Source organism: Scyliorhinus torazame, chromosome 18 (genome assembly GCF_047496885.1).
Source record: "Scyliorhinus torazame isolate Kashiwa2021f chromosome 18, sScyTor2.1, whole genome shotgun sequence".
NCBI classification, from domain to species: Eukaryota; Metazoa; Chordata; class Chondrichthyes; order Carcharhiniformes; family Scyliorhinidae; genus Scyliorhinus; species Scyliorhinus torazame.
The window spans coordinates 39,959,041-39,968,459 of record NC_092724.1 but is presented as its reverse complement, the minus strand read 5'-3'; the positions used below and the strand labels follow the sequence as shown (position 1 = coordinate 39,968,459).

General features: G+C 53.4%; 1 protein-coding gene across 1 annotated transcript in view; it reads left to right on the top strand.

Moving 5' to 3' along the window:
- The first annotated feature begins 6,446 nt into the window (after positions 1–6,446).
- The window catches only part of cers4a (ceramide synthase 4a), a 58,076-nt gene continuing 55,103 nt past the window's right edge, over positions 6,447–9,419 (top strand). Inside the window, exon 1 of the mRNA XM_072482638.1 lies at positions 6,447–6,620. The gene's annotated coding sequence lies outside the window, so the exon portion shown is untranslated. The remainder of the gene's footprint in view (positions 6,621–9,419) is intronic.

The window sequence follows — 9,419 nt, the reverse complement described above, 5'->3', positions numbered from 1 at the left end:
TCGGTGGAGGGGAGGGGCCCTTTGAAATCCAGACTGAGGCGTTCAAAGGGGCGGGAAGCCTTGATCAGGTGCGCTCTATCCGGCCTGAAAAAGTGCGGTTTGCACTCCGCGCAGATGTGGCAGTTCCTGGTGACTGTACGGACCTCCTCCACAGAGTAGGGGAGGTTGCGGGACTTTATAAACTGGTAGAACCGAGTGACCCCCGGGTGGCAGAGGTCCTCGTGGAGGGCTTGGAGGCGGTCTATTTGTGCGTTGGCACATGTGCCGCGGGATAGGGCATCGGACGGCTCGTTCAGCTTTCCGGGACGGTACAAGATCTCGTAGTTGAAGGTGGAGAGCTCGATCCTCCACCTTAAGATCTTGTCATTTTTAATTTTGCCCCGCTGTGCATTATCAAACAAAGAACAAAGAACAAAGAAATGTACAGCACAGGAACAGGCCCTTCGGCCCTCCAAGCCCGTGCCGACCATGCTGCCCGACTAAACTACAATCTTCTACACTTCCTGGGTCCGTATCCTTCTATTCCCATCCTATTCATATATTTGTCAAGATGCCCCTTAAATGTCCCTATCGTCCCTGCTTCCACTACCTCCTCCGGTAGCGAGTTCCAGGCACCCACTACCCTCTGCGTAAAAAACTTGCCTCGTACATCTACTCTAAACCTTGCCCCTATCACCTTAAACCTATGCCCCCTAGTAATTGACCCCTCTACCCTGGGGAAAAGCCTCTGACTATCCACTCTGTCTATGCCCCTCATAATTTTGTATACCTCTATCAGGTCTCCCCTCAACCTCCTTCGTTCCAGTGAGAACAAACCGAGTTTATTCAATCGCTCCTCATAGCTAATGCCCTCCATACCAGGCAACATTCTGGTAAATCTCTTCTGCACCCTCTCTAAAGCCTCCACATCCTTCTGGTAGTGTGGCGACCAGAATTGAACAGTATACTCCAAGTGTGGCCTAACTAAGGTTCTATACAGCTGCAACATGACTTGCCAATTCTTATACTCAATGCCCCGGCCAATGAAGGCAAGCATGCCGTATGCCTTCTTGACTACCTTCTCCACCTGTGTTGCCCCTTTCAATGACCTGTGGACCTGTACTCCTAGATCTCTTTGACTTTCAATACTCTTGAGGGTTCTACCATTCACTGTATATTCCCTACCTGCATTAGACCTTCCAAAATGCATTACCTCACATTTGTCCGGATTAAACTCCATCTGCCATCTCTCCGCCCAAGTCTCCAGACAACCTAAATCCTGCTGTATCCTCCGACAGTCCTCATCGCTATCCGCAATTCCACCAACCTTTGTGTCGTCTGCAAACTTACTAATCAGACCAGTTACATTTTCCTCCAAATCATTTATATATACTACAAAGAGCAAAGGTCCCAGCACTGATCCCTGTGGAACACCACTGGTCACAGCCCTCCAATTAGAAAAGCATCCCTCCATTGCTACTCTCTGCCTTCTATGGCCTAGCCAGTTCTGTATCCACCTTGCCAGCTCACCCCTGATCCCGTGTGACTTCACCTTTTGTACTAGTCTACCATGAGGGACCTTGTCAAAGGCCTGACTGAAGTCCATATAGACAACATCTACTGCCCTACCTGCATCAATCATCTTAGTGACCTCCTCGAAAAACTCTATCAAGTTAGTGAGACACGACCTCCCCTTCACAAAACCGTGCTGCCTGTCACTAATACGTCCATTTGCTTCCAAATGGGAGTAGATCCTGTCTCGAAGAATTCTCTCCAGTAATTTCCCTACCACTGAAGTAAGGCTCACCGGTCTGTAGTTCCCGGGATTATCCTTGCTACCCTTCTTAAACAGAGGAACAACATTGGCTATTCTCCAGTCCTCCGGGACATCCCCTGAAGACAGCGAGGATCCGAAGATTTCTGTCAAGGCCTCAGCAATTTCCTCTCCAGCCTCCTTCAGTATTCTGGGGTAGATCCCATCAGGCCCTGGGGACTTATCTACCTTAATATTTTTTAAGACACCCAACACCTCGTCTTTTTGGATCACAATGTGACCCAGGCTATCTACACCCCCTTCTCCAGACTCAACATCTACCAATTCTCTCTCTTTGGTGAATACTGATGCAATCGAACATGAAGGCTACCGACCATTGGTCGGTGAGGAGAGTGACTCTCCTGCCGGCCAGGTAATGCCTCCAATGTCGCACAGCTGCCACTATGGCTTGGGCTTCCTTTTCCACTGAGGAATGTCGGATTTCTGAGGCGTGGCGGGTTTGGGAGAAAAAAGGCCACGGGTCTGCCAGCTTGGTTAAGGGTGGCCGCCAGAGCTACGTCGGAGGCGTCGCTCTCGACCTGGAAGGGGAGGGACTCGTCAATGGCGTGCATCGTGGCCTTTGCGATATCCGCTTTGATGTGACTGAAGGCCTGGCGAGCCTCTGTCGACAGGGGGAAAGTAGTGGTCTGTATTAGCGGGCGGGCCTTGTCTGCATACTGGGGGACCCACTGGGCGTAATATGAAAAGAACCCCAGGCAACGTTTCAGGGCTTTGGAGCAGTGGGGGAGGGGAAATTCCATGAGGGGGCGCATGCGTTCGGGGTCGGGGCCTATTATCCCATTGCGCACTACGTAGCCCAGGATGGCCAGCCGGTTTGTGCTAAAAACACACCTTTCCTCGTTGTATGTGAGGTTCAAGGCGTTAGCGGTCTGGAGGAATTTTTGGAGGTTGGCGTCGTGGTCCTGCTGATCGTGGCCGCAGATGGTTACGTTGTCGAGATACGGGAACGTGGCCTGCAACCCGTGCTGGTCAACCATTTGGTCCATCTCCAATTGGAAGACCGAGACCCCGTTCGTGACACCAAATGGGACCCTTAGGAAGTGGTATAGACGCCCGTCTACCTCGAAGGCTGTATACTTGCGGTCACCTGGGCGGATGGGGAGCTGGTGGTAGGCGGACTTGAGGTCCACGGTGGAGAAAACCTTATACTGGGCAATCCGATTTACCATGTCGGATATGCGGGGGAGAGGGTACGCATCTAGCTGTGTGTACCTGTTGATGGTCTGGCTATAGTCTATGACCATCCTTTGCTTCTCCCCGGTCATTACTACTACCACCTGTGCTCTCCAGGGACTATTGCTGGCCTGGATTATGCCTTCCTTCAGCAACCGCTGGACTTCAGACCGAATAAATATCCGGTCCTGGGCGCTGTACCGTCTGCTCCTAGTGGCGACGGGTTTGCAATCCGGGGTGAGGTTTGCAAACAAGGACGGCGGTTCAACTTTGAGAGTTGCGAGGCCGCAGATAGTGAGTGGGGGTATTGGGCCGCCAAATTGAAACGTTAGGCTCTGCAGGTTGCACTGGAAATCTAATCCCAGTAATGTGGGCGCGCAGAGTTGGGGAAGGACAGAGCCTGTAGTTTTTAAACTCCCTCCCTTGCACCGTTAGGTTCGCGATGCAGAACCCTTTGATCTCTACGGAGTGGGATCCTGCAGCTAGGGAAATCTTTTGCGTACTTGGATGGATGGTCAAAAAACAGCGTCTTACCGTGTCGGGGTGGATGAAACTTTTGGTGCTCCCGGAGTCGATCAGGCATGGTGTCTCGTGTCCGTTGATCAGCACCGTTGTTGTCGTCGTCTGGAGCGTCCGGGGCCGTGATTGATCCAGCGTCACCGAAGCCAGTCGTGGTCGTAGTGTCACAGCGTCTTCTTCGGACCCCGTGGAGCCGTCAATGCTGGGGTCCTTTGTTGTCATCCAAGATGGCGGCGTCCATGAATCGCACGCGGCCGGGGGTGGACAAAATGGCCACCCCCATGGATCGCACGTGGTCGGGGGTGGACAAAATGGCCGCCCCCATGCATCGCACGTGGCTGGGGAGTCACAAGATGGTGGCGCCCATCCTCCCCTCGTGGTGGCCGGGACTCAAAATGGCGGCGCCCGCGGGTCGCACATGGGGCGGTTGGGGAGCGGTTGGGATGCGCTGGGCTCGTTCTTCTCCAGGGATTGCGGCGACCCCCCGGGACCGGCACACAGCCGCGAAATGGCCTTTTTTGCCGCAGCTCTTGCACATAGCTGCGCGGGCCGGGCAGCGCTGCCGGGGGTGTTTCGCTTGCCCGCAGAAATAGCAGCGGGCCCCCCCCGGGATGATCCGGCGCTTTAACCGCGCAAGCCAGTGAGGGAGGGGGGGGGGTTTGACGCGACGGGGGTCCATGGAGCCCAAGGGGCTGCCGCGCGGTCGGGGCCATAGGCGCGGGCGTTTTGCGAGGCCACATCTAGGGAAGCTGCAATGGCCCGTGCCTCTGAGAGTCCTAGCGACTCTTTTTCTAAAAGTCTTTGGCGGATTTGGGGAGAGTTCATACCTGCCACAAACACATCGCGAATTAACATGTCCGTGTGTTCAGTCGCGTTTACCGGCGGGCAGCTGCAGCCCCGTCCCAAAATTAGCAGCGCGGCGTAGAACTCCTCTAACGATTCTCCGGGACTTTGCCACCTCATTGCGAGTTGGTAGCGTGCGTAGACCAGGTTCACGGGGCGAACGTAGATGCTCTTCAGTGCTGCGAGCGCCGTCGGGAAATCCTCTGCGTCTTCTATGAGAGGGTAAATTTCCGGACTTACCCTTGAGTGCAGGACCTGCAGTTTCTGGTCTTCTGTGATCCGGCCGGGGGCCGTTCAGAGGTAGCCTTCGAAACAAGCTTGCCAGTGTTTAAAAACTGCTGCCGAGTTCACTGCATGGGGGCTGATCCGCAGGCATTCCGGGGCGATCCGGAGCTCCATAGTCCTTTAAGCACGCTTAATAAATTGTAGCGCACAATGACTTACAAGAGAGACGAGTAGAGATGAAGTCGATGAGGCATTATTAAGCATGACTTGTTCCCAGCAGTTCAGCAACAGAATGGAGCGGCGGGGAGAAGCACGGGTTCTTATACTCCGCCTTCAGGGCGGAGCCAGAGGTCAACAGCCAACCAGGACCCGGGATCTGTCAGCCAATAGCATCACGGCTTCACAGTCCCACGTGACCCCTAATACATACTACCATACTAACAGCACGTCTTTCGGGACTTGTGGGAGGAACCGGAGCACCCGGAGGAAACCCACGCAGACACGGGGAGAACATGCAGACTCAGCACAGCCAGTGACCCAAGCCGGGAATCGAACCTGGGACCCTGGAGCTGTGAAGCAACAGTGCTAACCGCTGTGCTACCATGCCGTCCATGTGTGTTTGTTGGGGATCTTGCCAGCCCCAAACGTGTGTGTTGGGGATCCCCCCTGAGTCCCAGGTGGGAGTGTTGGGGATTCCCCCCTGAGTCTCAGGTGGGAGTGTTGGGGTTCCCCTGAGTCCCAGGTGGGAGTGTTGGGGATTCCCCCCTGAGTCTCAGGTGGGAGTGTTGGGGATTCCCCCCTGAGTCCCAGGTGGGAGTGTTGGCGATCCCCCCCTGAGTCTCAGGTGGGGGTGTTGGGGATTCCCCCCTGAGTCTCAGGTGGGAGTGTTGGGGTTCCCCTGAGTCCCAGGTGGGAGTGTTGGCGATCCCCCCCTGAGTCTCAGGTGGGGGTGTTGGGGATTCCCCCCTGAGTCTCAGGTGGGAGTGTTGGGGTTCCCCTGAGTCCCAGGTGGGAGTGTTGGGGATTCCCCCCTGAGTCTCAGGTGGGAGTGTTGGGGTTCCCCCCTGAGTCCCAGGTGGGAGTGTTGGCGATTCCCCCCTGAGTCTCAGGTGGGGGTGTTGGGGATTCCCCCCTGAGTCTCAGGTGGGAGTGTTGGGGTTCCCCTGAGTCCCAGGTGGGAGTGTTGGGCATTCCCCTGAGTCCCAGGTGGGGGTGTTGGGGATTCCCCCCTGAGTCTCAGGTGGGGGTGTTGGGGTTCCCCTGAGTCCCAGGTGGGAGTGTTGGGGATTCCCCCCTGAGTCTCAGGTGGGAGTGTTGGGGTTCCCCTGAGTATCAGGTGGGGGTGTTGGGGATTCCCCCCTGAGTCTCAGGTGGGAGTGTTGGGGATTCCCCCCTGAGTCTCAGGTGGGAGTGTTGGGGTTCCCCTGAGTCCCAGGTGGGGGTGTTGGGGATTCCCCCCTGAGTCTCAGGTGGGAGTGTTGGGGATTCCCCCCTGAGTCCCAGGTGGGAGTGTTGGGGTTCCCCTGAGTCCCAGGTGGGAGTGTTGGCGATCCCCCCCTGAGTCTCAGGTGGGAGTGTTGGGGTTCCCCTGTGTCCCAGGTGGGAGTGTTGGCGATCCCCCCCTGAGTCTCAGGTGGGGGTGTTGGGTTTCCCCTGAGTCCCAGGTGGGAGTGTTGGGGATTCCCCTCTGAGTTCCAGGTCGGGGTGTTGGGGATTCCCCCCTGAGTCGTCGGTGTTGGGCTTTCCTCGCCTCAAGTGAGTATGTTTTGCCTCCCCCAGCCCACATCTGGACCTGGGTATGTGCAGCTGATCAATTGGAAGTCTCCACCCCGCCTGTTAGAGGATCTCTGGTAGTTGTAGGTTGTGCGCTCGGTGGCAGCTTTATTTCAGCTCCGCTATTGGCCAGGCTCAGTGAGAATCCTCTACCTGGAATTCACTCTGCCGGCCGAGCCGTGTCCTTCTGAAGCTGCCCGGCTTTCTCCCGCCCTCCCGCTGTTTTATCAAATCCTCAAACCAGTGTCGAAGTCACATCAGCTGCAAGCGGCAGGTGGGTGAGAAACTTTAACCCAGAAACAGTTACTGCAACTTTCCCGGTTGTATGAATGAAATGAAAGGGTTGCGGCCGGACGGAGGAATGGGAAGAGGAGAAGGAATGGGGGGAGAGAGGAAGAGGGAAAGAGGCAGAGCATCGGGGCAGGAGGGTTAGAATTGGTCAGCTTAGTGGAAATGAGTGAAGAGACAGCACAGAGAATAATGGGGCAGGTGTGAAGTGTGCAGAGAGCGAAGGAGGCTTGTTTTTTGCTTCATTATTTACTTTCGTGTTTTGTCTTGGGACATCTGCAGTTATTGTCTTGTAATTTTTATTTGCGATTGTGCAGTTAGTCAGCTGCCTGACATTCTGGGATTAACCCTCCACTGAATTCAATATGTGCATTTTAAAGTTGGAGATTTCTGGTTGGTAAATTGGTAGAAACACTATCGCTAGAAAAACGACACAGCATTGAGAATGTTCCAGATTGGGGGGGCGAAAGGTGCTCCCCCCCCCCCCCCCCCCCAATCTGGAACATTCTCAATGCTGTGTCGTGCGTTATGTTTTCAACCTGGGGGTTGCCTGGTGATTGTAAAGTAATTTTTTGGCTGATTGTGCAGGCTCAAAGGGTACTTTGGTATGACCCAGGTCAAGGTGACTGTGTATATGATGAGTGTTGGAATTACGCTCCTTCAGGATATCTACATGGAGCAATGGCCCATGCTTACATAGAAACGCAGAAAATAGGAGCTGGTGTAGGCCATTCGGCCAACTGAGCCTGTTCTACCATTCAGTGTGATCATGGCAGTATGGTGGCACAATGTTTGGCACTGCTGCCTCACTGTGCCAGGGACCTGGGTTCAATTCAGGCTGTGGGTGACTAGGTGGAGTTTGCATATTCTCCCCATGTCTGCGTGGGTTTCCTCCAGGTGCTCCGGTTTCCTCCCACAGTCCAAAGACGTGCAGGGTAGGTGGATTGGCCATGCTAAATTGCCCCTTGGTGTCCAAAGATGTGTAGGTTAGGTGGGATTCTGGAATTATAGGGATAGCGTGGAGGAGTGTGCTTAGGTAGGGTGCTCTTTCAGAGGGGTGGTGCAGACTCGACGGGCCGAATAGCTTCCTTTTGCACTGCAGGGGTTCAATGGCTGATCCTCGATCTCAACTCCATACTTCCCGAGCTCTCTCCCCATACCTTAAGATCTAGAAATCTACCTATTTCCGTCTTAAATATATTTAGTGATTTGGCCTCCACAGCCTTCTGTGGTAGAGAATTCCACAGCTTCACCACCCTTGAGTAAAGAGGTTTCTCCTCATCGCTGTCCTAAATGGCCTACCCCGTATCCTGAGGCTGTGACTCCTTGCTCGAGACCTTCCCCCAACCAGAGGAAACAGCATTCCTCCATCCTGTCTGTCCAGCCCTTTTGCAAATCGCATATCTCCAAACAGAACTTTGAAATGTTGTATATCCGGTATTATCTGTGGAAAGAGTATCCAAGTTAATGTTTCAATTCAATATGCCTCTTCACATTCAGACTCAAAACATTGACTGTTTCTCGCCGCTGACGTTTTCCGGCATTTTCTGTTTTTATTTCAGACTTCCAGCATCTGCAGTATTTTGCTTTTATTTGGAATCGATAGAAAAATGTTATTTGGGTGTTTTATAAACATAATTTTTCTTTTTGACCACCGTTCCTTATCATGGACTAAAGCAAGTCACACAAATTAGGTAATTTTCTGGAGAAGAATTAGATTTTTTTTGTGGGGCAGAGGAATTCTTAAGACTATACTATGCGGGTCTCTGTCTCTCCCACCCTTTCAGGCAGTGAGGTCCAGACTCCCACCACCCTCATGGGTGAATATATTTTCCTCTCAATCCCTCTAAACCTCCTGCCCCAACCCTAACCCCCTGGATATTGATCCCTCCACCAAGTGGAAAAGTTTCTTCCCGTCTACTCTGTCAATGCCCCTCATAATTCCATCCATCTCAATCATGTCCCCCCTCGGTCGCCTCTGCTCCATGGGTGAGATGCTATTTGGCCTATCTTCAGTCTTTCATTCACTTGATGTGTTTCCTGGACTGAGCATCCAGTCAGATCTGTGTTGAACACACTCTGTTATCTCTCCCATTAGGAAAGAGATGGAGAGTTGGACAGTGGCACAAAGTTTAAATTGGACGGAATTATCAGCAGCCAGTGTTGACAAAACGTTCGGATAAGGGGAGGGGTGTAGGAAGCATGGGTGAGAGGAGCTAGGTTTGGTGTGTGTCCAGGTAGAGGCTGTGAGCAGGAGGAACCGCGGACCTGAGGGGTAGGGATGTGGGCAAGGTTACAACTTACAGTGGGATAGGAGCACATCCTGCTTGATTGAAGAACAACAATTTTAGAACCACTTTTTGCACCCCCCCCCCCCCCCCCCAGCCCTGGATTGCAACAAAGTCCCATTAGATCGTGTGGTCTTTCTCACCGCTGGGAGTGCCAGGAAGCACCTGGTTAAACACACTTAACACAGGACTCTGTTGCAATTCGGTTAGATCGTGCCCAATGTCAACATTTAAGAATAGGCTAGAAAGGTAGTGGATGATGAGGAAGACCATGTCAGCATGGGATTTCTGAACAGCAGTAGGCCCTTCGAGCCTGCTCCAACATTCAATAAGATGGCTAATCTGGTTCAGCTCCACTTTCCTGTCTGCCTCTTCTCCCTCCCCCCCCCCCCCCCCTTCCTCCCTCCCACATAACCCTTGATTAACAAAAGTCTGTCTCAGTCAGCCTTGAATAAATTTAATGACCAAGCCTCCACTATCTTCTGGGGAAGTGAATT